Below are 26,903 nucleotides of genomic sequence, written 5' to 3'. Positions count from 1 at the left end.
AGCTAGACCTTTGGTTGACTAACCTCACTGCTTTCAATTGCACCCCTCTCATCATAGACTCTGCCAAATCCCTCGGAATCACTTTGGACAAGCACCTGAATATGAAAAATCATATCAGCAATGTATGTAAGGGAGCTAATCACTTGATGAGGACACTCAGAAATATCAAGCCCTTCCTTCCACAAAAGACTTCAAAAAAGCGGTCCAAGCACTGGTCTTACCAAGGCTAGATTGTGGCAGCGCTACACTCTGTGGCCTTCCCAAGTACACCCTGGCTCCACTGAGGTCAGCACTGAACGTTGCGGCCAGACTAGTTACTGGTACCAAACAAAATGAGCACATTTCCCCAGTCCTAAAGTCTCTTAAATGGTTGCCCTACGAAGCCCTAATCCAGTTAAAGATTATCGTTCTAGCACACAAAGCTCTGCACGACAACACCCCCAGGTACCTAGCACAAAAGCTTGAATTACCATGTGGCGAGAGAGATTCAAGAAGCACTAACAACTTCCTCCTGAAACCACGTATCATGAATAAAAAATAGCTTGTCATCGAGCCTTTTCAGGTGCTGCACCAAAGATCTGGAACTCTCTTCCACCGGATTTGTGCAGAATATCATTAATAACCGCTTTCAAACTTGAAGCTAAAAGATTCCTAATGAACAAATTCTTACCTTAATTTAGCTGATGTGCATTCGTGTGCAACCACTGATTCTACAATAAGTGTTGATTGACTATACATCCTTTTTACCATCCTGTGTTTTTGCTCTCTGCTCCTCTTGGATGTAAGGTTTGCCCCCGTAGTTATTGACCTGTTTATTTCCTTACTCGCTGTGTAACACCTGTCTCTGATTATTGTGACTATAACTGTTTGGTATCCTTATCTGATATCTTTACTGGAGCTGTATTCTCCCTCTTTTCTCGTTGTGTATCACCTGTATGTGATTTTTGTGACTACAACTGTTTGGCATTCTTACTTGATATCGCTACTGGAGTAGTACTCTCCCTTTCATCCTTTTGTAAAGTCCTCTGATATCCCGCGGGATCTGGTTCGCGCTATATAAAACTTTATAAAAAATAAATAAACATTACAAGGAAGATAGCCAAGTCTTAAGAGCCTTCCTAAAGGCCAGGAGCTGAGGGATGGCCCTTATATTTAGCGGAAGGGAGTTCCAAAGTTTGCTCTGGGCCATCAAAAATGCTCTATCGCCTCATTTCTTTTTTTGGGGTTCTCAGTACCGCAAGTAGCCGTTAAAGCGATGAGCAGAGAGGTCTGCCTGGGGAATGCCAACTGAACAAGTTTTTTAACCGTGTTGGATATGGAAGATGAAGCACCTTATGTACCATGCAGAGAGATTTTAAGCTAATGTGTTTATTAATAGGAAGCTAGTGCAGGGGTTCTAGTCTTTTCCCAGCAGCCTGCCTTCTGGGAATGTCCAAAACAAGACTTGCCAATTCATTCTGCACCACCTGGAGTTTATGCTTCATATTCTTGTTCGAATCCAGATACAACAAGTTACAATAGTCAAGTCCGGACATTACTAGGGCAAGATATACCTGTTTACGTGTCAGTCCCTGGATGAATGGAAAGATTTTCTTCAGCATCCTTATAATCCATGTGCAGGTCGAAATAGGACGATTCATTTGGACATTAAACTTAAGTTCAGTGTCCATCACTGCTCCAAGGTTCTTAGCTTTCTTACCCAGAGTAGGACAGGTTCCTAAGGAGTGTGGCCAGCAGTTACTATTCCAACTTGATTTCCCTGGGGTGGATATCATAACTTCCGTCTTGTCCCCAATGAGTTACAAAAAGTGACATGAAATCCATTCTGTCACTTTGGTCATGCAACCAAAAATTTTCTCTGCTATCTAGCATGAGCTCTTGGGGATTGATACCATGATCTGGAGTGTCATCTGCATACAACACTCCCTCCAATCCAAATGAATGGAATACAGCTGCTTAGGATGCCACAAAAGATTGAACAGCGTAGGGCTAAACAATGAGCCCTGCGGCACTCCACAAAGTAAGGAAAAGGCCTCCGAATGGGAGTGCTGTAATTTCACCCTTTGGGACCTTTCCCTAAGGAAAGAGAACAAGAGGGCTAATGCCTGATGAGAGATGCCAAGACCTTGAAGTCTAACCAGCAGCAGCGTAGGTGAGATGGTATCAAGTGCTGCTGACAGATTTAAGAGTATCAGCGCCACTCCTTGTCCTTTATCCACCATGTGCCTAATAATAATCGATGGTTGATATTAAGGCAGTGTCTGTCCCCTGGTGCTTCCGCAAACCAAACTGGGAGTCATTAATCCAAACTTGCTGTTCCACAGTTTCCATCAGCTGGATGTTAAGGTGCATCTCCAAGATCTTTGCTGGAACCGGGAGCAAGGAGGTAGGGCGATAGTTCCTACAATCCGTAGGGTCTAGATTTGTTTTTTTTAGGAGAGGCCTAATGATAGCTTGCTTCTAACTTTGAGGATAGGATCTGGATAGGATCACATTATTCATTTGTTTACAGAGTGGGTCGGCTATAATTTTGCCCGCCACATGAAGAACTGCTGGAGGGCAGGTTTCTACAGGTGATCCTGCATACGTTTTTATGAGATATTGATCCATCCAGCTTGGGCGAGAGAGCAGAAAAGACGGCAAGACCGTTTGTCTCTAGGCTTGAGCCGCCTGATGACATCCCTTCTAACGTTTTAGTGGGCCAACTGGAGGCAACTGAGAGGGTGTGCACCATATGGTTTGGGTCAAAACCTGCATAAATGTCCATGAGTTTGGAGTGGAAGAAGGTTGCTAGCTGCTTACAAAAGGCTTGTGAAATCGCTGGCTCTGCTCTGGGTTGAGAGGACGAAAGCAGTTGTACTAGTCTGAAAAGTTCTGTAGTGAATGATGAATTTTCAATTTTAGGGGTGCAATATTTAGACTTTTCATCCATTAATGTGGGCTTGTATTCTTATACTCATTTTATATAAGATTCTCTCTTGATCCCTCTATCCTATCTAAATGAACTGAAGGAGATTGTAAAGAGGAGAGTTGGCTTTGGGCACTTATAGAATTAACACCATCCAAAACTAAGTCAGAAGCATTTTCCAGACCAGCTAGTGGCTCAAAGCTATTTTGTGTAGGTATTAGTGGAATAAGATCCTCCTGGGAGCCAATGGCTGAGGCCTAATTCGAATTAATTTTCCTGCTCAAATCCTGCTTTTGCGGTGTGGTGTTATCAACATTTCGTGCTTCAGGGTTAACTTTTATATTGGTTGCTAACTCCTGGGTTTGTGCTTTAAAGTATGTGAACAAAGAGGGTGTAATGTTTACTTTTTGGGGCTTCCCTTTATCTTTTTCTTTACCTTTCTCTTTTGCTGTAGAGTTTTTAGGGGGTTATACACTTGAGTCAGACCAATATTCAGTTCCACCCCTATTTGTGCTTCTGCTGTAGGGGCAGGGGTAAGTAGATTAACCAAACTGGACTCCGTTAATGCTAGTGGCGAAATTACTTGAACCCTTGGTCTTGATCTTGAGTCCACTACACTTACTGTGAGATCTTCCTTACCCCAAACCCCTCTGTTCCTTAATGTATATCTATTTAAGCTAGGTAGCTCCTTAAAGGTCCCACTTTTTATTTTCTCCTGTAACTTGTCCTCCCTTTTAACTTTCCTTCCTCCCCTTCTTTTCCCTGGGTTTACCTAGAGATTTCAGCCCACCTCCCTGCTGTGCCCTCATTCAATTCTTACCGCACTTGCCTCCTTACCAGGGTCATCGATATCGGCTCCCCTCTCACATCCTCAGGCTCATCAGGCTTCTGTGGCCTTGTTCTAACAAATGAAGCCAGTGGGAGAAAGTCACCTGCCTTTGCCTCTCCAGGTAGAGTTATTCGTTCAGCCTGAAACTTGCGGGGTGAACCCGTGACAGCAACCCCCAGAGCGGGAGCCCGGCTCTTGCCGCCCCGCAACAACTCTTTCTGAGCCACGCAGCCGCCTCCGTCCAGACGCCACCCAGCATTGCCGTAGCTTGCTACGTGTCTGGGGCCGTCCGTGAGGAGAGGACGCCCGGAGCAAGCCGCTTGAGGGAGACGCGCCAAACCACGCCGAAACGCTGGCGTACATTGGAAAAAAAGGCTCCCCAGAGATCTCGGGAGCTTCAAAACTCGAAACCCGCAGTCTTCATGTGCGAGCAATAGCTCCAGCTATGCACGCCCACCATCAGGTTACAGAGCTCACGACCGCTACGGATAAGCAGCTGCCATGTTTCCCCACCGATACAGGAGAATCCACAAGACTTGGAGAAGCTAATGATGACAATGCTATCCGAGATAAGACAGACGTTATTTATGTCTGAAAATAACCAACAAAAAATTCTGGGGCAATGTGAGTCAACGGAAGAGAAGATAGATGGCTTAGTGGAACGAGTGGGTGCCATGGAGCATGCATATGGGCAGCTTGCAGCGAAGGTAGTGGTAAACCAGATAGAAATGACTAAACTACAAAAAAATTAGCAAGAATTAAAAGACAAGATATGTGGTATTAGGTTCTCCAGGCCTACATACTCCGCAGAATACCCACTACACCGAAAGAACTGTTGGCACGGAAACTGGAAAATGCAAAAGACAAGTTTATTAAGACCCCATGGGGTGGTGGTACATTCCTACAGCACCCTTCGGCAATGCAAGAAGTATCACACCGAACTTCGGTGCGAGTCCTTCTTTTATACAGTTTTCAGACATAATAAAGGTAGGCGGTACATGGTTACAGAGTTTTAGGTACATATATGGTCATTTTTGGAACACAGCCAACTCATGGGAGGGGTTACAACACCACTGGTCAGTTTGGCGGAACATTCCTAAGGGGTGACTGGTCAGTCGGAACTGCGCATGTACAGGCTTGACCATTACTAAAAATAGCCTGTTGCTGGGCAAACTCGGGTGGTCAGTGGCACAGACAAAGGACTAAAGGGCACGCTGGGCACGAGGCGGCTCATTCTCTAAAATGGCCGCCGTAACATACAAAATGGCGTTTTCGAGTAAGGCCAAGATAAGGAGAATAACGTGTAGCAAAGCTAAGCGCTAACCCAGCCATTGTCAAATTACCACAGACGACCTTTTAGCGTTTAGCTGAAGCTACCTCATAGTGAACATAGTCAGGATACTCATCTTCTATATCGATCGATATAATTTGAGCCACTTCTTTATGAAGCATCAATTCATTTTGGGCAAAAGCTCGTCTAGATGGAATACAGGCTGATAAACACATCGAACAAAATGCAGGGCCACATTGTATACATAAACATAAAAAAAATAATATCCCAATCATGATACATAATATTGTCAGTAGCTTCCAGCCCCATGTACTAAGCATTGACCAGAACCACCCCGAAAAGGTCCATGTACCATTGTCCGGATGTATCTCTGCAGCAATTTTATACAATTTGGATATGGCATCATATACAGATGGTGAATTATCTGGAACGTAAACGCAGCAGCTACTTCCTATAATTCGACATGCTCCCCCCCCAATCGGCTAGAACCACATCTAGAACCATCCGGTTCTGGAGCATTACAATTCTAGATATCTGAAGTTCTTCAGTTATATTTCCCAATGCAAAAGCAGTATCATTAGCAACAGCTTCGACAACACGAGTTAATCGTCGTATTTTCCGACTGTTTAGAGCGGCTCCCACAAATGAAAACAAACCTAGGTTAAAATCTACATATTGTTGCAGTGCAGTATCAGTCTGATCAATGTCTTCAAGGACTACAGCCCTCTTTACCCTGTTTAGCACAAAATCATGATATAGAATATAATCATTATGGTACATTGGTGGGGCGATGAATACAGGGGGCAATACAAAAGAGATATAACATGTGCCTAACCATCCTAACGGGAGACGATGATAACCTTTATTGCCACAGATGAAGTATGTATTTCGGGATGCTACAAATGAGATGCCATTTGGACTGTCAAAGGTAAGTGTGGTGTTGCATTCACTTTTGCCAACCGGGATTGTACCTTTATTACGTATGCAAAGATCAGCCTTAGTATCAATGACATTAATAACATGAGAGTTGGACATGTTAATGTTCCGTTGGTTGCTGTAAATTCGAGGTGCAGACACGTTGTCAGGGCGGTACTCTTCCCATTCAAATCGAGTACCCTCAGCTTGTGGATAGCCGTCCCGATCATGATAACATATCTTATTTAAACGGAAAAGCACTCCCCCTTTTGTTGGCCATCGCAGAGTGAACAGAAGAGTACACCAAGCATTACAGGAACCATTGTGAGAAAAAGGGAGCGGGATAAGCGGTGTGCCTCCTTTCTTCTGATGCCCAGGCAACATCCCACATACCCAACAGTTAGAAGTGTTCGTCATGTTGTGAGTATGATACAAGATTTGAATGAAGCTATTGTTCAAATAAGTCTGTCGGTGCCGTTCTTCGTGATAGGGTAAGGTGAAATGAAAATGTTCAGATGGAGCCGGGGTAGTCGGCAGCAAATGTTCTCGCACAGGTACCACAAGTTCTACTACCCAGGCTATCACTGCTATCACCACAATTGTCAATACAAACAATATAGCACCAAGAATTCTTTTGTCTCGTGATGCAGAAGACGCCATAGTTCAAAAAGAGTTCACAATGTCTCAAATATACAACTAAAAAATAAAAAAGTGAGTGCTGAGCTCCGAGGTAGCCGTTGTTTTCTTCTCCGGGGTCAAGACGGGTGTCGCTACTCTTGGCAGAACTGATCCCCCCCCCCCCTTGAGATTCCCGGCTTCCGTTTCACAAACCCCAGAGCGGTAACTCAACCAGTCTCGCACCAAAAAAAAGAAAATCTTCCTCCTATCGTGGCCGCAGATTATATCGTTGTTGTCCAGAAACAGTGTGGTCCGGGAAGGCTCCCTCAGATTCGGCCGACCTCACAGCTGGGCTCTTTTCCTCGTCCAAGATGTCTCTGTAATCAGACAGCACGGTGGGATTCACCAGATCCGGAGAGACACGACGGCAGTGAGTTGAATGCACCCACCGCTTCCTGTTGGTCACTCGCACAGCCGTTCGAGTTGCAAGCAGGACTTGCTCGGGGCCACGCCACCTCGGTTCCAAGCTATTCGCTCTCTCAAACGATTTAACCATCACAAAATCACCAGGACGAAGATTGTGAGCCTCTCCAATGGAATTGTCAGGGAGCGCTTCTCGAACCTGTTGGTGAATAGAAAGTAAATCATTTGTTAATCGTGCCAAATAATCGTTCATCATTATACAAGGCACATCATGTAACAATCGCGGCTTAGGAACTCCCCATATATTCATTGGTCTTCCAAACACCACTTCATAAGGTGTGAGACCAGTTCGAGAGTGGGGCACTGATCTAATAGAGAGTAATGCTAACGGCAAAGCATCCGGCCACTTCAAAGACGTGGATGCCACAATCTTAGCCAACTTTAGTTTCAAAGTGGCATTGTACCGCTCAACAAGACCTGCTGACTGAGGGTGGAACACAGCGTGAAACTTCTGCTGAATCCCCAATCCCTTCAGCACATATTCCACAATTTTCCCAACAAAATGAGGACCATTATCGCTCCACAAAAATTTGCAAACTCCATATCAAGGGAAGTACTCTTTGAGCAAAACCTTAGCCGTTGTCAAAGCTGTATTATCTTTCGTGGGGAAGGCCTCAACCCATTTGCTAAAAGCACATACCACTACCAAGACATACTTTAGGTTATTGCAACGCTCAAGCTGGATATAATCCATTTGAAGTACCTCGAATGGTGCAGAAGGTGGAACGAACCCTCCTTTCGGAGTATGCGTCCCTTTTGCAGGATTGTGCTGCAAACATATCAAACAGGTCTGCACTACTCTCTTGGCAGTGTTGGCAATCTCAGGATGCTCCCAAACTCGTGTTAACAATCGAGTAATCGCAAGAGCTCCAACATGTGCCAACCCATGTGTCATCTGGACCATCGCTTGCAAGTAAGCTGCAGGCAATTTCCATCGTTCCATATCCTTGCTCCTCCAACAACCCTCATCATCCAGCACCCCCTCTGCTGCCCATGTTACAAGTTCTGCTTCAGTCGCTGATTTCTGGATATCCAATATCTCTGCTCTAGCATCATGCCATCGCTCGGCCTGCGACTTCACTACATACATGGGGGAGTCGTTTCGTAACATAGCTGTTTGTCTTGCTATACTGTCTGCAAAGGCATTGCCTTGTCCCACACTGTCGGTGATCTTTTTATGTGCACTACATTTGATTATCGCCACTTTCTTCGGACAAAGCAACGCGTTTAGGAGATCACGCACTAGTTCTCCGTGCATAATGTGTACTCCATGCAAAGTCAAAAACCCACGCTCTCTCCAGAGTAGGCCGAAGTCATGCGCTACTCCAAAGGCGTACCGGCTGTCTGTGTAGATGTTCACACATAAGCCAGCACTCAATTCGCAGGCTCTTGTCAAAGCTATCAGCTCCACTGCTTGGGCTGATTTCTGAGGTATTCGTGCTGTTTCCACCACCGTCTTAAGTGTCGTGATCGCATATGCTGCAGAAGTTGTGCCATTTGGCAGTCTCAAACACGATCCATCAACCCACAGTTCCCCATCCACATCTGGAAGTGGCATATCCTGTAAGTCGACACGACCCTTTGTTTGTTCCTCGGTCAGGAAAACACAATCATGGTGCTTTTCCTCCTGGCCCTCATCAACCGGATATGGCAATAAAGTGGCAGGGTTCAAGGTAGCGCATCTTTTCAGTGTGATATGTGGCGCCAGAAGTGTGAGCTCATATCCTGTTAAACGTGCGCTCGTAAGATACTGTGTTTTCGTTTGATTTAACAGGGCATCTACTGCATGGGGAACTAGCACCAACAATTTGTGCGACAAAACTATTCCCTCACTCTGCCGTATAGCTACTGCTGTTGCTGCAACCGCTCGAAAACACCCAGGTAACCCTCGCGCTACAGGATCAAGAATGGCTGAGAAATACGCACATGGCCTCTGCTTATCCCCGTGTGTCTGCACTAACACCGATAACGCGCACCCATCTTTCTCGTGCACGTACAACGTGAAAATCTTTGTGTAATCTGGTGTACCTAACACGGGTGCAGAGCAAAGGGCTTGTCTCAATTGGTCAAAAGCAATCTGACATTCATCTGTCCATTCAAGGGGCATTGGTGTAGTTTTGGACAATAACGCTAACAAAGGTTTGATAATATGCGAAAACCCCATGATCCACTGCCTACAAAAGGACGTTAATCCTATGAAAGCGCGTACATCTCTCTGAGTGCGGGGGACTGGTGTATCTAAAATCGCTTGAATTCGATCAGATGTTAATGCACGCCCCTCCTTAGACAAAAGATGACCGAGGTAGGTCACCTTGGGTCTACAGTATTGTAGCTTTTTCTTAGAGACTTTATGATTATTCCGGGCCAAAAAGGAAAGCAAGGCAAGAGTACTTTCCTCGCATTGTACATAAGTGTCTGCAGCCAACAGGAGATCATCAACATACTGTATAAGGGCTACTCCAGATTGTAATTCAAAAGAGTCAAGCTGTCTCTTCAAAGCCTGGCTATAGATGCTAGGACTCTCTGTGTAACCTTGGGGAACACGACAAAATCTATACGATTTATTATTTAACGTGAAGCCAAATAGGTATCTGCTGTCAGGATGAATGGGAATGGAAAAGAACGCGTTCTTAAGGTCAATAACAGAAAAGGTCATTGCAGTTGGGGGGACCAAGGTGAGCAATGTCGTGATATCAGACACCACCGGGTATTGGGGAACGTCAATTTTGTTAATTTCTCTCAAATCAATAATAAATCGATAGACTTTGTCGTCAGTGTCTTTCTTAAGAATCGGAAGAATATGGCTGTTACAGACATTGTAAGGAACTTCCTCCACCACTCCTGCAATGATCAAATCCTGAACAATGTGCGTCAGGGCAATTTCACCTTCCCTAGATATCTTGTACTGCGGTACACGTGGCAAAAGTACTCCCTCCTTGACAGTAATTCGGATAGGCGAGATAAGCATCTGTCCCACATCCGTATCCGAGGTCGCCCATAACGTGTGTGGGAGAGAGGCTAATGCTTCAATTTCCTTCATGGTACAAAATCTGCCTGAATCTGGGTAATTGTCATTCAAAATAACGTGCACTCCTTCAGGAGCGCAACGTATCGTTGCTCGAAAATATTTAAGCAAATCAATGCCCATAATGTTATCTGGAGTGTGGGGCGACAACAAAAATGGACAAAAGCTAAAAAATGTGTCAATACAAAATGCAAGAGGTCGTGATAATGGGCTTGGAGAGGGTGTGCCATCGAACCCTATACATGTTATCGTTTCGCCAGACAGGGGAGCCCTTGGAACCAAGTTTTTAGACAAAGCACTACGAATAGCTCCTGTGTCAACGAAAAACTGATCAGTAGAACCCAAAATGCCCGCTGATACATATGGACCTCTTTGATCTACTGGCACTTCAACCGATTCCACACCCCATCCTACGCAATCCTATGCATGCACATAATCCTGATGCTCCATATTCTCACCCTCCGATATCTGATACTGATTCCGTCTATCAAAGGTGTTTCGTTCATCCTGACCACGACCCCTCGCTTCAAACCTACCACGATCACTTCCGCCACCTCTCGCTCCCGAATAACTATTCCTCGACCTTTCACCTCCTCGACCACGCTGACTACGTTGCTCACGAAGCACCGGACAATCGTCAGCCCAATGCCCAAATTCTTTACAATATGCGCATTGGTCCTCAGCAATATCGGTACGACCGTACGACACATTACCCCCTCCTCGCCTGCCTCTATCATTCCCTCTAGATTGCGCACTGCGAACCTCTGCCAACATCACCTTTGTTTTCAATTCCTTTGCTTTCTTATCAACACTTTCTTTAGCCTCTATTTCCTGCCGCTCGTAATACTGAGCCATGGTTAACAAAGACGCAGGGGTCGCCGTGGTCCAGGAACTTTCACTTGTTTTCAACCGCTTCGCAATCTCCGGTGGGAGATTAGCCACATACTTATCTACAAACAGATGCCTACCCGTATCATCTGTTAACGATTGCCCACTGTAATCATGAAATGCTTCTTCAAAACGTGTGAAAAAGTCAGAAACCGATTTGTCTTGCTTCTGTTTGCACGAGGCTAGCATAGTCCAATCGATCTTTTTAGGGGGAACAAGTGTTTTTAATTTATTCAAAATAGCTGTTGGAAGATCTAAAATCAACCGACATGGTTTGCATGCAGGCTCCCTGTCTAAATCAGCCTGGCCTATATCGCTCCACGTTGCCCCAAACGTTGCTTGATCATCAAAGTTACGAATCGCTCTCCACATATCAGCGGGAAGAATTAATCCAAAGAAAAGGTCTATATCAACAAGAGTCATAACACAAGAGGAAATGGCCCCCTCCACCCCTTCATAAAAAGCTGCTGGATTTTTACGGGGATCAGGTAAAGCATTTTTCAACGCCATAACATCCGCTCTGTTCCAAGGCGTATACACCCAATTATATATAAAGTACCCCTTCGCATTTGCGGATGTTTTATCATCGTCTGTACCTTGCCCTTTAGGAGGAACATACAAAAGTGCAGCTTCACGCATAGGCATAACATGCACTTTAGGATTCTTATCTGCTCCAAAGATAGAACACTCTTTGGTGGATCCCGTCGACCCTGGCAAGGACTCCTCCGCAGCTTTTTGTGCTTCCCGCAATCTGGACGCCTCATCCCGTAGCTGGACCAATCGTTGGAAAAACCCATCTGCATCTGCAAGAACAAATAAACCTTTACGCATATTCTCATGATGGACTGACATATCCTTGGGTTCTAAATCCACTGAATTCTTACGGTATCGATCAATAACTTCATCTGCAAAGGTATTTAAAAAACACATCAATTCTCGTTCCCACCATTTATCCTTTTCAGCTATAACCTCTGACATAGTTATTCTATTCAAATTCAATTTCCTGGCTAAACCACGCAATTCCGCGGCTCTCTCAGCTGTTAACCTCATACTCGTCTTATCCCGACCTTCATCACCGGAATCCTCGGACGGGGCCGTAGGCTGAACATACGGAGGCGGAGATCGATCTAATAACGAAAAATCATCAATTTCATTATTAAGGACAGGATAAAGCGGACGTCGAATAGGAAATTGACCGGTCGTTTGCAAATTACGTTCCCGTGCCTCCCTCTCTTTCTTCTCCTGCGCCTCCTTTTCCTCCAACTGTAAAGTTTTATCTCGAGCAGCCTTGCGCTGCTCTTTGTCCGCCAAGGCAATCTCACGCTTCATACATTCACGCACTGCTTTCTCCCACATTCGCACACAATCAAACATATCCTGTCTAGACCTGCGCTGAAACAAACATTGCTCCACAAACTGAACCTTTTGTAAATCAAACGACCCATGTAGTGGCCATTGAAACTCGGGATCAGATCTAGTATATTTATGCCATAATTTACTGTACAGTATAGGGGGAAGGCCAAATTTGACATACATATCACGATTAGGTGTTCCCTCTGGGGGAGCCGGCTGAGATTCATTTAACCTATATGTGGTACCATTTCCAAGACAGCACATCCCTCGGAGTGTGCTTAAAACAGGCATGTTCAAAAAGTACCACGAAAACGTGATACCATAAAAATGGCACTTACAATACTTCACACAAATGTGCCGCTCAAAAGTACGAACAAAGTTAGAGAAACATCTCTACATGCCTGCCTATGTAAAGTGCACTACACATATGTATTCAAATTCACAAAGTCAAAATGTTAGCTAACTCAAATCATAGTCATATTCATAGAACTTCAGTAAGCGTCCGCAGACTACCTTACCGATCACAAATCTTACCCAAATCTCAAATATCCAGATTCCAACTGCCAAGGTCTTTAATCGAATCAGCCAAATGGGCACTGTACAGCAACACAGACGAGCAGGATCTCAGTCGGAGACCGGCGCCACCTGGAAGGTCAGATCAGAAGGAAGGGAAGAAAACACCGTGGGTGCCAAGACTCGGGTCACTCAGTGGCAGCGTACGCGTCCATGGCGAGTTTCCAAACCTTCGCCACGACCTCTCCTTTGGGCATCCGAGTCGCCGATGAGTCCCTTCGTGGTCGCCAATTTGTGGTATTAGGTTCTCCAGGCCTACATACTCCGCAGAATACCCTCTACACCGAAAGAACTGTTGGCACGGAAACTGGAAAATGCAAAAGACAAGTTTATTAAGACCCCATGGGGTGGTGCTACATTCCTACAGCACCCTTCGGCAATGCAAGAAGTATCACACCGAACTTCGGTGCGAGTCCTTCTTTTATACAGTTTTCAGACATAATAAAGGTAGGCGGTACATGGTTACAGAGTTTTAGGTACATATATGGTCATTTTTGGAACACAGCCAACTCATGGGAGGGGTTACAACACCACTGGTCAGTTTGGCGGAACATTCCTAAGGGGTGACTGGTCAGTCAGAACTGCGCATGTACAGGCTTGACCATTACTAAAAATAGCCTGTTGCTGGGCAAACTCGGTGGTCAGTGGCACTGACAAAGGACTAAAGGGCACGCTGGGCACGAGGCGGCTCATTCTCTAAAATGGCCGCCGTAACATACAAAATGGTGTTTCCGAGTAAGGCCAAGATAAGGAGAATAAGGTGTAGCAAAGTTAAGCGCTAACCCAGCCATTGCCAAATTACGACAGATAGAAGGACTCAGAAGGGGGTGACATAAAGGCTTTTGTAGTTACTCTCATATTCTCATACTACCGATCAAGCTTCATTAGAGGAAGATATACAAAGAGTCCATCAAGACCCTTTGTCGCCCGCACTGGCAGAAAGTCAGCCAGAATTTTTTTTGTAAACTTCAGAACATATATATTGAAGGAGAGGATACTTTCAGGAGCACTAAAAGCAGGTTCACACAAGAAAAACGATTGGTCACATAAGGTCAGATATATCCCGTACTACGCTTGACCACCAATGGGAGCTCGGTAAATTTAAGAATTAAGAGATCTTGGTGCCACATCAAATACTAGATTCCCTGCATCATTAAGAGTTATGTTAAATAATAAGATGCACAATTTTCAAGACCCTAATGATGTAAGAACTTTTATAGATCAGATTAAAGCACAGCCACATTAAAAAGTATATTTAAAATCCCATCCAAGAGTAGGAGAACTCAAATAGAGGTTTATTACTATACCACAAGAACTCGGGGAGGGTTCCCAAGGGAGGAAGGGGTGGGTCACAGGTAGTAAAAAAAGACAACAAAAATATAATTTTCACAAAGGGTGGGGGAGCATGTGGGAAAAAATTATAACAAAAGTCCTCAATTTTTACAGCTTCTATTTTGGTTTTTTAAGCTACCTGAAAAAACGCAGTTGTTTTATTTACTGAATGGCAGTTTCAACTAAACTTAGTCGCCTGAAAATTATGACTTGGAATGTCAATGGCTTAAGGGTCTTATCAAGAAGACAAAATGTTTTAGAGTATCTGAAGCTGTGTGATTCAGATATTATTTTTATTCAAGAGTCACATCTTGTTAAAGAGGAATGGTTAGAAATCTTAAAATGTCAGCCATTGATAGATTATTGTATATGCACCTCTCAAACAGTTACAAATATATTTAAGAGGGTTCTGTTTTTAATTCCAGTATAATGTAGTCCTTCATCATCTGATGCTTCTAAATCTACCTTCTGTTGTTTAATGCTAAGTGCTTGCACTTGTGTATCTATTCTTCTAGGCGTATCTATCATTTGTAGCTCATTAGTATCATTTTTCATGTCTCTACTCATTATGTAAGGAATATTGTCAGTCCTAACCATACTATGAGTACTATTGCTATACTACATGTGCATATTCTACAGCATGTTTTAAGCAGTTTCTTTTCGGTCTTCCACTAACAGTACGATCAGCCATTTCTGACCAAGGAGACTTAACCCCTCTTTGTAGCTTTTAAACAGTCTTTTACCCTGTGAAATTTTCAAGTGCGTCTCACTTCTCCGTCAGTCTGATCAGCAATCAATTCGCCATCACTTTCATCACTTATTTCTAAGATTTCGAAATCTTCAAGGACATTCACCCCCATTCACAGATCTGGGTTTAATCCATTGTTATTTTGCTCATCAAGCCACCCCAGTTCATCTTGTGTGTTTTGCTGTTCACCCTATGTGGGAAGGGTATGCCCAGACGTGGGTCCCTTGCTTACTAAGCCACTGGAGTCAAGCTATCCTGGCTGAAGACGGCTGATAGCCAGAAACCGGTCCTAGGATGCTTGATTCCGGTCCAGGAAAGACATGGCTTGGCAGTTCGGGCTGGACTGTTCCCATGAGGCACAGGGTCAAGACTGATTTGCATATGGCCATGTCTGCACTGGGGTGGCTTGGTGAGCAAAATAACGAAGGATTAAACCCAGATCTGTGACTGGGGGTGAATGTTTTGCCATTGTGCAACATTCCGTCCATCATCTTGTGTGTTAACCTGTGCACTTACTCTAATCAGTGATTTATAATTTTTATTTAGGACCTGAACCATTGAATGACCAATCTTCGTCATCAGTACCTAGAGTCCTAAGGGATCAAAGGTGTTAGAATAATAGGTAGAATAAGAACATTTGCACTTATAAAATAACCACACCTCGGGAAAGGTTTAAACTTGTTATCTAAATTTTTAAAATGTCATAATCCAAGCATTGAACTATAGAAAAATCTCAATTAGGAAAATAACGATTAGAATGAAAATATGCAGAATTTTTATAAAGCAGTCTTTATGCATTTTACATTAGGGTGGGAAGAGAGAAGGAAACAATACAATGACATACCCACATTGAATATTTACCTAGAATGGTGTGAAGAACTAACCCTGGCCAGGGGTCAGTTTAAAGGACAGAACCCCAAAAGTGCAGGCACCATAAAGGCAAGCAGGTGCAAATCCGAATCAGGACAGGTAAAGCCAAATTGGATCAGGACAGGACTACCAAGGGCTAAGACCACCACCCGCAGTTAAAGTTGCAACGCCTGCGTCACTCCCTCTCTGCAGCCAACAGCCAGAACCCTGTAAGAGTTATTGATCTCTCCAACAAAGTGCTTCGCCAGCACTTCAGCTCTCAAACCCCGATCTGGGTTTCAAACCTTCTGACAGAGGGCTCCGCCAGCACCTCTGCTCCCGATCACCTATTGAGTGCGTCGGGTCTGTGACAGGTCAGCTGTTCAAACAAGTCGGACAAATTAACTAGCTCGGCCTACCCTAGTTATACTCTTTCCAGGTCAGTGTACCACCCCCCAATGTTGCAAGTGTAAGGATCCCCAATTTTGATTGGACAAACGAATGAAACTTTTCTCCTGAATATTCTATTAACGTTCCCGCCCATCATTTATTTTTCTCATGCATCTTCATTCCACCCAACAATGGATGTTCTTATAGAAATACAATGTTAACAGTTTGTCTTGCGCTTGGGGTCATCAAGTCATGTTCCCAAGCGCATCTTCTAGTGTGATGAAATCTTGGCTTTGGTTCAATAACGAATGACTTAAGCTCCTTCTGGAGTTTGACATGCGCAATGTGGGTTTTCAAGATGGAGTAATAGCACCTCCCTGGCCCAAAGATTATGATACATGAAATATAGAAAATAAACAGTTTTAGAACAAGACTAAATGAATGCACTGTAAACCACTTATCTCTACTCTATTCCCATTATTTTATTTTTAACTATTGCATTAGAGTTAAGCAGAACGAACAGCTTAGCAAAAGCAGCAGTGCAAGCTTCTTGCACGTGAGGAAATAGAGCAGCCATCTTAGTTCTAGTGGGCAGAAGCAAAAGATTCCTTCTAAAAGCAGAGAGTATGTCATGTCATGTGAGTGTGACAGACGCATGCGCAGTAAGAAATACAGCATAGCAGCGGCCATATTAATGCAAGGGGATTATCGTTGTAAAAGCACATATGCAAGCTTCACTTAGATGTCATGTAATGCAATATTAATTGGACAAACATGTTGATTAGTATATTAACGTTATGTCGAGGGGACTGACTACAAGCAAGTCGCATTAGGTGAGAATCCTTGCTCCATCATTATTATGACCCAAATTTAGACGAACCAGCCCCTCTAAAAACATTATTTTTACGCTTAATTGAGGTGAATACCCCCCTCATTCTAGGAGTTGATTTTAATATTCTCTTGAATCCAACACAGGACACCACATCTAAGAGGACGGCGATGGCAGTGCCAAAAATGAGGGCAACAGTAAGATAACTAATTCAAGATTTAGGGCTTACAGATATCCGGGCTACAAGGGGTGTTAGGGCAGGACTAGAAGAGAAGAAATATACATTTGATTACAAAAAACATGGTCATTGGTTCAATATTATTTTCTTTTTAGTATCAGCGTCGATTAGCGAACAAATCAGAAATGTGGAGCATCTATCGCACCATTCGGCAGTCTCATTACAGTTTGACTTAAAGAATAATTCAGAGGAAAGACGCTGGACTTTGATTCGATATTCACTCTCAGATACTTCAACAATAGAAAAATTGAAACATATTACAAATGAATTCTTTTTTTTTAATCTAAACACTGCCCCTTTAGATAAAGTATAGGATGCCTATAAAGCATATCTTAGAGGGACATTAGTTGGCAAAAAGGACAAGGCAGAATTCCAGATACTAGAATAGTCAATTAATCAGGCACAAGGAAATCTAGAATTTTCTTAAAACCCAATCACTGAATCTGAGCTAACAAAAGCAAGAACAATTTATCCGACTATTTGGAGATTAAAGTAAGACAAAGGTGGGAAGCGAGAAAACTCGCAAACCATGAGTATGGGGAAGGTTGTGGCAAACTGCTAGCCTGGAAAACAAGGGCAGACCAAGCTAGGAATATAAATAGTGAAATAAAATGTCAAGAAACTGGAACAAGAATCACTGAAGATGGGGGGATGAAACAGGCATTTGTAAAAATGTTTCAAGACCTTTACACAGAGGATTCAAATCCAGGTACGGGCCAAATAGCAGCTTTTTTACAAGATATAAACTTCCCGTACCTTAGTGATGAACTTAGAGAGAATTTATCGGCCCCTTTCACAATCGACGAAATCTATACGGTTATTAAAAGCTTAAAGAAAGGTAAAGCTGCTGGCCCCAATGCCCCCCCCCAACGAAATGTACTCCCTTATGAAAGAGGAACTTGCCCCCATTTTGCTTGATTTGTTTAACTCCATATATATTTAAAAACAAGATCTACCTGCATCCTGGGATCTGGCCACAATAATTAAATTATTAAAACCCAGCAAAGATCCAAAACTCTGTGAGTCATACAGACCGATCTACCTGCTCAACTCAGATTATAAAATATACATACAAGCAATTACTAAGAGGTTAGAGAGAGCGGTCGGTCTTTTGATCCATAATGATCAGAAGGGTTTTATTAAGGGCAGACATTTGCATGATTTAACACATGAATTAATCGGCACAATTGACATGGCCACTGTAAATGCCAAGCCCTTAACAGTAATGAGCTGCGCGCAGCTAAAGCGTTTGACAGGGTTAATTGGGGTTTTCTCCAAGAAGTAATTCAATGCTTTAACTCAGGCCGTAATTTTTTCCTAGCAATGAAATCATTATATAAAAATCCTGTTGCCCGAGTCCTGGTAAATGATACCCTTTCATCCCAGATCACAATAGGCAGGGGTGCCCCCTCTCACCAATACTTTTCAATATGTATATAGAGCCGCTTGCTATTAAACTAAGGGAATGCAAGGATATTATTCTACTTTCGTGTAATGGATGGGTGAAGAAAATAAGCCTTTACGCGGACGACTTAATGATGTTTATGGGACACCTTCAAGACTCAATAGTATCCATTTGGGACACATTAAAAAGTTATGGGGAGGTAGCGGTATATGCAGTTAATTCAGTCAAAACAGAGGTTATGCAATGGAATACACACTACAGCTGTGATCAGATTCGACATAGCATTAGGTACTTGGGGATAGAGGTAGTACAGAAACTCGAACTATTACCAAAGGTACATTTTGATAAAGAAACATCTAAAGTCAGGACACAATTGCAGAAATGGGATTCACTATCCTTCTTAGGAAAGTCGAACTTGTTAAAAATGGTAATCTTACCGAAATACACGTTTTTATTTAATTCAATTACTTATGGAGTTTAAGAAGGACTGGATAACCAAGGTTCAAGGTCTTTTCACTAGTTTTATATGGACCAAAAAAAAACCTTGAATAGCTTGGCGTAAGCTCAGGGTAAGAAAGAAAAATGGAGGGATTACTAGTCCAGATATCTTGCAATACCAGAGGGCGTTCCAAAATCTTCAGGCAGGTATTGGGTGACACTACTTCTTTTACACCATTATTCCAGGCATTGACATTAGGTTTTCAGTCCCAATCCAGGTTGTTTCTATTTAAATTTGCAGACCTTTAATTCTTCAAAAAGGTGAAATTAAAAGTCCTACTGGCAATTTATAGAGCCTGGTATCAAATAAGAGTGATACTACGAATCCCCTATTATAGCACTTATGCCCCAATATGGAATTCACCGGGAACACCAGTATGCCTATGACACTCTCTTGCGGCTCCAATCCAAGCAAAGGGAATCGAGGGATGGGGTGAACTGCTAGAGGGGTCGGAGTTAATTTCATGGCAAAAGCTACAGGACATTACAGAGGGAGCTGTCTCCAAATTCAAATTCTATCAATTATCAAGCTGGGCCTAATCATTGAGAAGAGGCAGGAACGGCAATGAACCTTTCGAAAGTAAAGTCGTTACAACTTCTTTGGGGCGGAAATAAATTGCTGAATGGTATTGGATGCTAGTTCAACCCCATGAGGATTCTCAGCCGTAGTTTAAATCGATTTGGAGGAAGGAGCTGCCGAGCTACGATCTAGATACTTTATGGCAAGTATCTCTGTCTTTATTATGGCAAAGTATTAAGGGGCCGATTATGATTGCGGATAATCCACATCCTCCGTGCCGGCGGAAGCCACCGCCGGGCCGGAGGATGCGGATTATCCGCTACGGACTGGAAAAAGAACCCCCGCCAGATTAGGATGGCTAGGGGATCTATTTTCTGTCTGCCGCTGTTCCGCCGCGGTCGCCTTCCGACCGCGGCGAAAAAGCTCTAACATGGCTGGCGGTGTCTATCAGACACTGCCAGCCATATTAGGATAGCTGCGCTCATATGCCTGTCCAAGGCGGCATTTCTGCCGTGGAAAGGCATACGGTGTTGTCTTTGGGGGCCCATTGCAGGCCCCCCGGGGTGAAGCGGGGTGGGGGGTGCACATGGGGGTACCTATGGTACCCCCTGCCTTTGCGTGCACAAAGCGGCAGGCACCACACGGTGCCTGCAGCTTCATGCATGCAAAGGTAAACATGCATTTTTTTAACATTGCGGCATGTGCTGCTTCAAGCAGCACCCGCCGCAATGGTGCTAATTAGGATGTGACCGCCAGCCTGGCGGTCACATCCTAATTAGCACGGAGGGACCACCGCAGCCCCTGCGGATGGTCCCTCCTCCTCTGGGGTGCGTCCGTCCGCCATCCTAATAGGCCCCTTAGTTTGCACCTCTAAGAAAAAATCATTTATTTACTATCCATAAAGCGTATTGGACCCCGCAAAGGTTATCCAAAATCGGTTCCAAAGGAGCGAAGGGCCTAAAGTGCGGGGAAGTTGATGCAGACAAAGCACATGTGTTTTGGCGGTTTCCTTTCATCCAAAACTTTTGGTGAAAAGTAGGTGAGATGATCTCCAGCATTAAGGGGTATGAAGTTAAGGTGAGTCTTCCACAGGCAATCTTTGGTGTAACCCCAGATGAAGATGTAACAATCAACTTATCTAAATATCATAAAATTCTTATGCTTTTGTTAATTTTATTGGCGTGCAGGGAGCTGTGCATTAAGTGGATTCTGCCTGTTCCCCCTGTGGAGTGTGAGTGGCTCAACTCGATACATAGGATTGCAAAACTGGATAGGACAATATGCATTACAAAAAAACTAAATTCTGGAATGTTTGGGATGATAGATGTAGAAGTAGGCAAATGTAAACAAGAAACTGACTAAAGTATTGTTTTTAATTAGTTTCTGTGGTAGCTATTTTCTTTTCTTTTTTAATGTATTTTTCTGCTTTCATTCTCAATTAAGGATTTCTTCTTCTCCAATAATTTTTATGGTGGTTAATTTAATCCTATGATTATGTGGTAGCCATTCAGGCCAGGAATGTCCAAAAGGGTTTTGGACTGACAATCCTGGAGCAGATTTTCCGTGTGACCTGTCATAATGGAGAAGGAGAATCGGGAGGAGAGAGATGAAAAAGAAGTGTTAGGTTGGACCAATTGAGGGTCCCCTCTCTAAAAGGAGTGATCAGATTCTCTCATATTTGGAGCAACCAAAAACTGGAAGTTTAAAATCTTCTTTTCTTGCCGCTCTCTCCCCTCTTTCTTTTGTATCTCCAATTTATATTGGCTAATTACAAATGAGGACAATAAAAAAAAGAAAAAAAAAGGATTCTCTCTTGATCATCTAGAGTTTTCCTCCAAGCCCGCTTGAAATGGCAGCAAGCTTGTTTAAGTATCCTAAGTCTATCATTGTACCACGGAGCAGATGGAGAGCGCTTTTTACGAGTATTTGCCTTCAAGAGGGGCAGTTTATTTGCTGCAGTTTCCTACCATGCCGCAAAGGGCTTTGCCCCACTATCAGAATCTTCTTGGATTACATAGTGTATACTATTTAAAGTTCTGGCTTGTGTCTCAGCTGATACCTATTTCCAATCCCTAGATTTATCCAGAGGGTGAGGAGTTCTATTATTACTAGCTGCTGAAGGAGGTATGAGGTCAAAGACAACTGCGCTGTGGTCGGACCAACAAATAGGGATAGTGTTTTTGATAAGTAACTCTAATATCATTGGTCATGTGGGCCACCTAATGAGTGGGAGCAGATACTTGTTGAACAGACCAAGATTAGCGAGTGCCTCTAAGAGTGTACTAGAATCTTGGTTGTCCCTCTCTTCTAGGTGAAAATTAAAATCACCCAGAATGGTCAACCAGCTCTGCGCTAGGAAAGGTTCTAAAAGGAGTTTAAGGTCCCTAATAAATGGCGGTCTCGGACCAGGGGGTCTATAGATCAGCAAGCCCTCGAATGAGCAGGTGGCTGAGGTAGTGAATTTAAAATGAAGGGCTTCACAGCTTTGTAAGGTGAGGCCTGATTCTATCAAACATTTTAACTGTGATTTAAAAACAATCGTCAGGCCCCATCCATATGCCCCACCCTGTCTACCCTCTGAATAGAGTAATTCGCTGGCATAACATCAACTAGATCTGGTCCTGATGCAGTGTTAGCCACAGTTTTTGTGATGAGGACCCAGTCAGGTTCAACTTCAGCTAGAAAGATAGCAAGCTCCAACTTATATTTAATAAGGAAGCAAGCATTTAAAAGGAGACCACTATATCTCTCTTTTTTCCAATGCTGGGGTGAGCAAGGTTAATTGCAGGTTTCCTGGCCTTATATGGCCTAGGAGGACTTTGGCATAGGGGCACAGAGTAGCCACAAGAGATATAAGTACATTGAGATTGCTCATAAAAACTCTGAGAAGGAACAATAGAACAAGAGCAATAATTCCCACCTTCTTTCACCTTTAGCACAGCTTCTCTTGAGTAGGTGTAACTGGTAAGCTGTACCCTATTAAAATGACCATGGTCCCGGGTGCCTGGCGGAGTCTGGACACGAACGGGTGCAGACAGATTTGCCTTTAGCGCGCCCGCTATGCGCACCCACCTACACATGGGACTTAAATATAAGTACTGGTGAAAAACACTAGACCTCTAATTATGAGATTCTCCCTCCCGTCTGTGAGACCGGAAGTGCCTCAGGAGCCTGCTTCCCTCTGCAGCAATCGAGCAGGGACTGCTTGCGGTGGACCGGGGAAGCAGAAGCCCACACAAAGAATAGATGTGAGATGAACCAACTAGAAACAATGGGGCACATGCATCAAGCATTTTTGGAGTCGCAAACGGTGCGATTCCTTAAAATCGGCTGTTTGCGATTCCAAAAATGCTTTTTGGAATGCATCAAGCATTTTTAGAAATCGCACATTTTTGCGATTTCTAAAAATGCGATTGCTTTTAAGAAATCGCAAATTTGCGATTTCTTAAAAGCAATGCATGATTACTTTTATAATTGCGAATTCGCAATTAGGGTGTCAAATTTACCGAGTGGTTGAACCACTCGGTAAATTTGCAAAAAGTGTTAAAAACGCTGCAAAAGCATTTTTTACACATTCATGTTACGGACTCACATGTCCTTAGGACATGTGTGTGTGCAACATGATGCGAAAACAACATTTCATGGGTGCAGGGGGGGGTCATTTGAACCCCCCTCTCCACCCTTGAAATGCAATCAGGATTTGCGATTAGCAAAGTGCGAATTCGCAATTCCCATTCATTCCTATGGGCATTTTAGCCCATAGGAATGAATGGGAATAGCGAATTCGCACTTTGCTAATCGCATAATATTTGAGAATCGGTAAAAATTGCGATTTTTACCGATTCTCAAATATTTTGAGAAAATGTACATGCATCCCATTTTGCATTTCCTAATTTGCGATTCCCTAAAAATCGCAAATTAGGAAGTGCAAAATGAAACAATGATGCATGTGCCCCAATGCAACTATACGGGGGGAGATTATAAAGTGAAATTTAAAAGTAAAGTGTTAAAAATGAGAGCACCTTAAAATAGGCAGGCAGCAGTAAAATTAACTAAGCGGCATATCCAGGAAAATAAAAAGAGTGATTGTGAGCGGGGTGTCCAAGTGTACCGGACAGCACAATCTATTGGCGTGTCTGCATACAAATGGGACTTAAATAGAGGTACTAGTGAAAATCAATGAACTGCTAAGTACAGGATTCTCCTTCCTGTCTGTGAGACTGGAAGTGCCTCAGGAGCCTGCTTCACTCCACAGCAATCGAGCAGGGACTGCTCATGGTGGACCATGGAAGCAGAAGCCCACGGGAAGAACAGAGGTGAGAGGAACCAACTAGAAACAATGCAACTATAAGGGGGAGATAAAAAAAGTTACATTTAAAAGTAAACTGTTAAACATGACAGCACCTCAAAATGGGTGGGCAGCAGTAAAATAACTAAGCAGCATTTCTAGGAAAATGTGATTGTAAGGGGGGTGTCCACGGGTACCGGACAGCACAATCTATTGCTGCTGCACAGAACACACTAGCATAGGAACTGACTCTAAATGATTTGGACACCAATTGCTGGACCAAAATGCATCCACCAACTAACACCACCTCAGTTTTTTCCTATGGTAAGCTCGAGAGAGTCAGTACAAATCCAATCACTAACACCGGGGAGACTTTGCTGTGAGCGACTTTGAAGAACGTTACACTTGAATACCGATTTCTGGCTCATTGACATAAATCATGCGAATCAGAGGTGGACAAGACATGCCATGGAGGGCAGATGAAAATTGGACAATAGGAAGATAAATGGGCATGCTTTTGACAGCCCAGTGTTCAGCGTTCTAATGGATAAATTGAAATTTGACACTTTGAACAGCTTGAGTGCAATCTACCATGTAAGATACCAGCCATGCCAGTGCAATATTACAGTTTCCACCTTGATAGAGATAGGAAAAGAGGATTCCAAGTGACATAGTGCCCCAGGTAGCTGCCAGAGACCATAGCCATATAGGCTCAATGAGTATTAAGTCAAGAGCAGATTTCACATTGGGCAACGGCTGCAAACCCCCTATGCTGGATAAAAGAAAATATTATTCTCAAGAAAGGCTTAAAGCTAGCTGTTCTGCTATTCTAATATTTTAGTAGGCAATTGGGGCTGTGAAAAGAGGCAGAATTTACTCAAAACATTCGTATGTGCAAGGGGGCAATGCTTGGATTCATCTCAGAATGGTGGCACCTGTCTGAGCTCTGGCGACCCCATTGTAAAAGCTTGTGCTCTATATTACTAGTTCCGCCCCAATAGAAAATATTTTATATACATATATGACAGAGTCTGTTTTGAATAAGTCTCTAGATTCAGCAACACTGACAACCACATTCTTCAAGGCATTCCAAGTAATGGTCGGTGAGGTGGAGAGGTAGACAAGATGGTGACTGCATTGCCCTAGGAATATCTGCAGTGGCACTCCTAAATGGGGCAGCCCAAGTCATCTTTCCTGACCCGATTTTATAATCTCACCTCATCTGTAAAAGAATATATAACATTAAAACATTAAAAGGTCAGCCACCACCAGGGAATGAGGGCGTAGCGAGAGGATGTATGACGTTACAACGTATCCATTCACAACGCATACCATTACAACGAAACTTTTACAACGCAGGATCCATTACAACGCATGCCATTACAACGCATATCATTACAACGCAGCTGCTATTACAACGCATGCCATTACAACGTAAGCATGGGTAAGTATTTTTTTTTTAATTAATGGGAATGTAATAGTAGTGTAAGAGTTGGATTGTGTAGGGGTTTAAATTACTATTCAAACTCCAGGGGGGTGTAATAGTAGGGTAAGTGTTGGATAGTGTAGGGGTTAAAATTACTATTCTATCTCCAGGGGGCGTAATAGTAGGGTAAGTGTTGGATGGTGTAAGGGTTAAAATTTAATTAAATACTTATCCATACTTACGTTGTAATGGCATGCGTTGTAATAGCAGCTGGTTGTAATGGCATGGGTTGTAATGGATCCTGCATTGCAAAAGTTTTGTTGAAATGGTAGTGCATTGTTTTAGTTGCGTTGTAATGGCTGTTTCCCGTAGCGAGAACACTATAGCCCCTCGCCTGCCACGCTGGAAGCAGACGTACAAAGAACCGAGCGTTTGCAAATTCTTCTCTGCAAGTGAAGAAGTAGAGGGACTCCGGCAATTGAGAATTGGAGTAAAAAAAGGTAGAGGGACTCTGGGCTTCCACGGTCTCCGTCGTTCCTCAGAGGCAGGTTGCCCCATGCTCCTGCCACTAGTCCCAGCTGCCACCAGCCCTAATATCAGCCGATGCTGAGTTCCGTGGCGGCCGCTCCACCTTTAGGGCCACTTGCTCCCTCGGACAGGCCATCCGCTCGCGACTATCCTGAAAAAGCTGAACGCTTTACATGATATTGATCAAAGTACCAAGGCAACCACTGGTTTATTACGGCTGTTAGTAGCAGTCATCAGGAAAGAACTTAGGGATCTTAATAATAGAATAAAAAATGCAGAAGGAAGGATAAAGGCTGTTGAGGAACACGATCATGCCTGTAGTGAGCCACCAGGCTGCCTCCATACTTTGCATCCACTTTCACCACTCTGGGCCGGGCAGGGACCAGAAGGTATAAATAAATGTGCTGACCTTACTACCAGAGTAACTTGTGTGGTGTATTTCTGTACAGTGTCTCTGTAGGCCTTTGTGTAACACATGCCCCTCAGCCACCACGCTACTCTGAGGCCCCATATCACCCCTCTGCATTGGCGATGTGGCACAGCGAGCACACTGCATGCATTACCAGGGCAGCGCGGCTTCCAGAATCCGAGGCACAATGAGGCATGAGTGCCTACCTGCTGCTGGAAGATGTCGCAGCTCAGGAGATCATGGAGCAGGGTAGTAGACTGCAATGATATGACCATCAAAGTGAGGAAGTTGCGGAGGTGAGGCATCGCAGCTGAAGAGGCGGGCCACAGTGACCACGTGGCAACCTGAAGACTATCCCAATAGAGGAGCGTACAAGGGTGCATTGTGACCCTAGGTGAGCATGCTCGAGACTGGCATGTGAGTGAGGGAGGACTCCTGTATTTAAAATCAAACTCTGCATCAGCACATGGGAGTGTGCATGGCCAAGTAAAAGGTTGCTGTAAAGTGCAAAACAGTGCAAGGAGCAAACAACTTGTTGGAACAGGCCGAAGGAGGTGCTG

Source organism: Lissotriton vulgaris, chromosome 3_1, assembly GCF_964263255.1.
Source record: "Lissotriton vulgaris chromosome 3_1, aLisVul1.2, whole genome shotgun sequence".
Classification (NCBI taxonomy): domain Eukaryota; kingdom Metazoa; phylum Chordata; class Amphibia; order Caudata; family Salamandridae; genus Lissotriton; species Lissotriton vulgaris.
Note: the sequence above shows the minus strand (reverse complement) of the source record.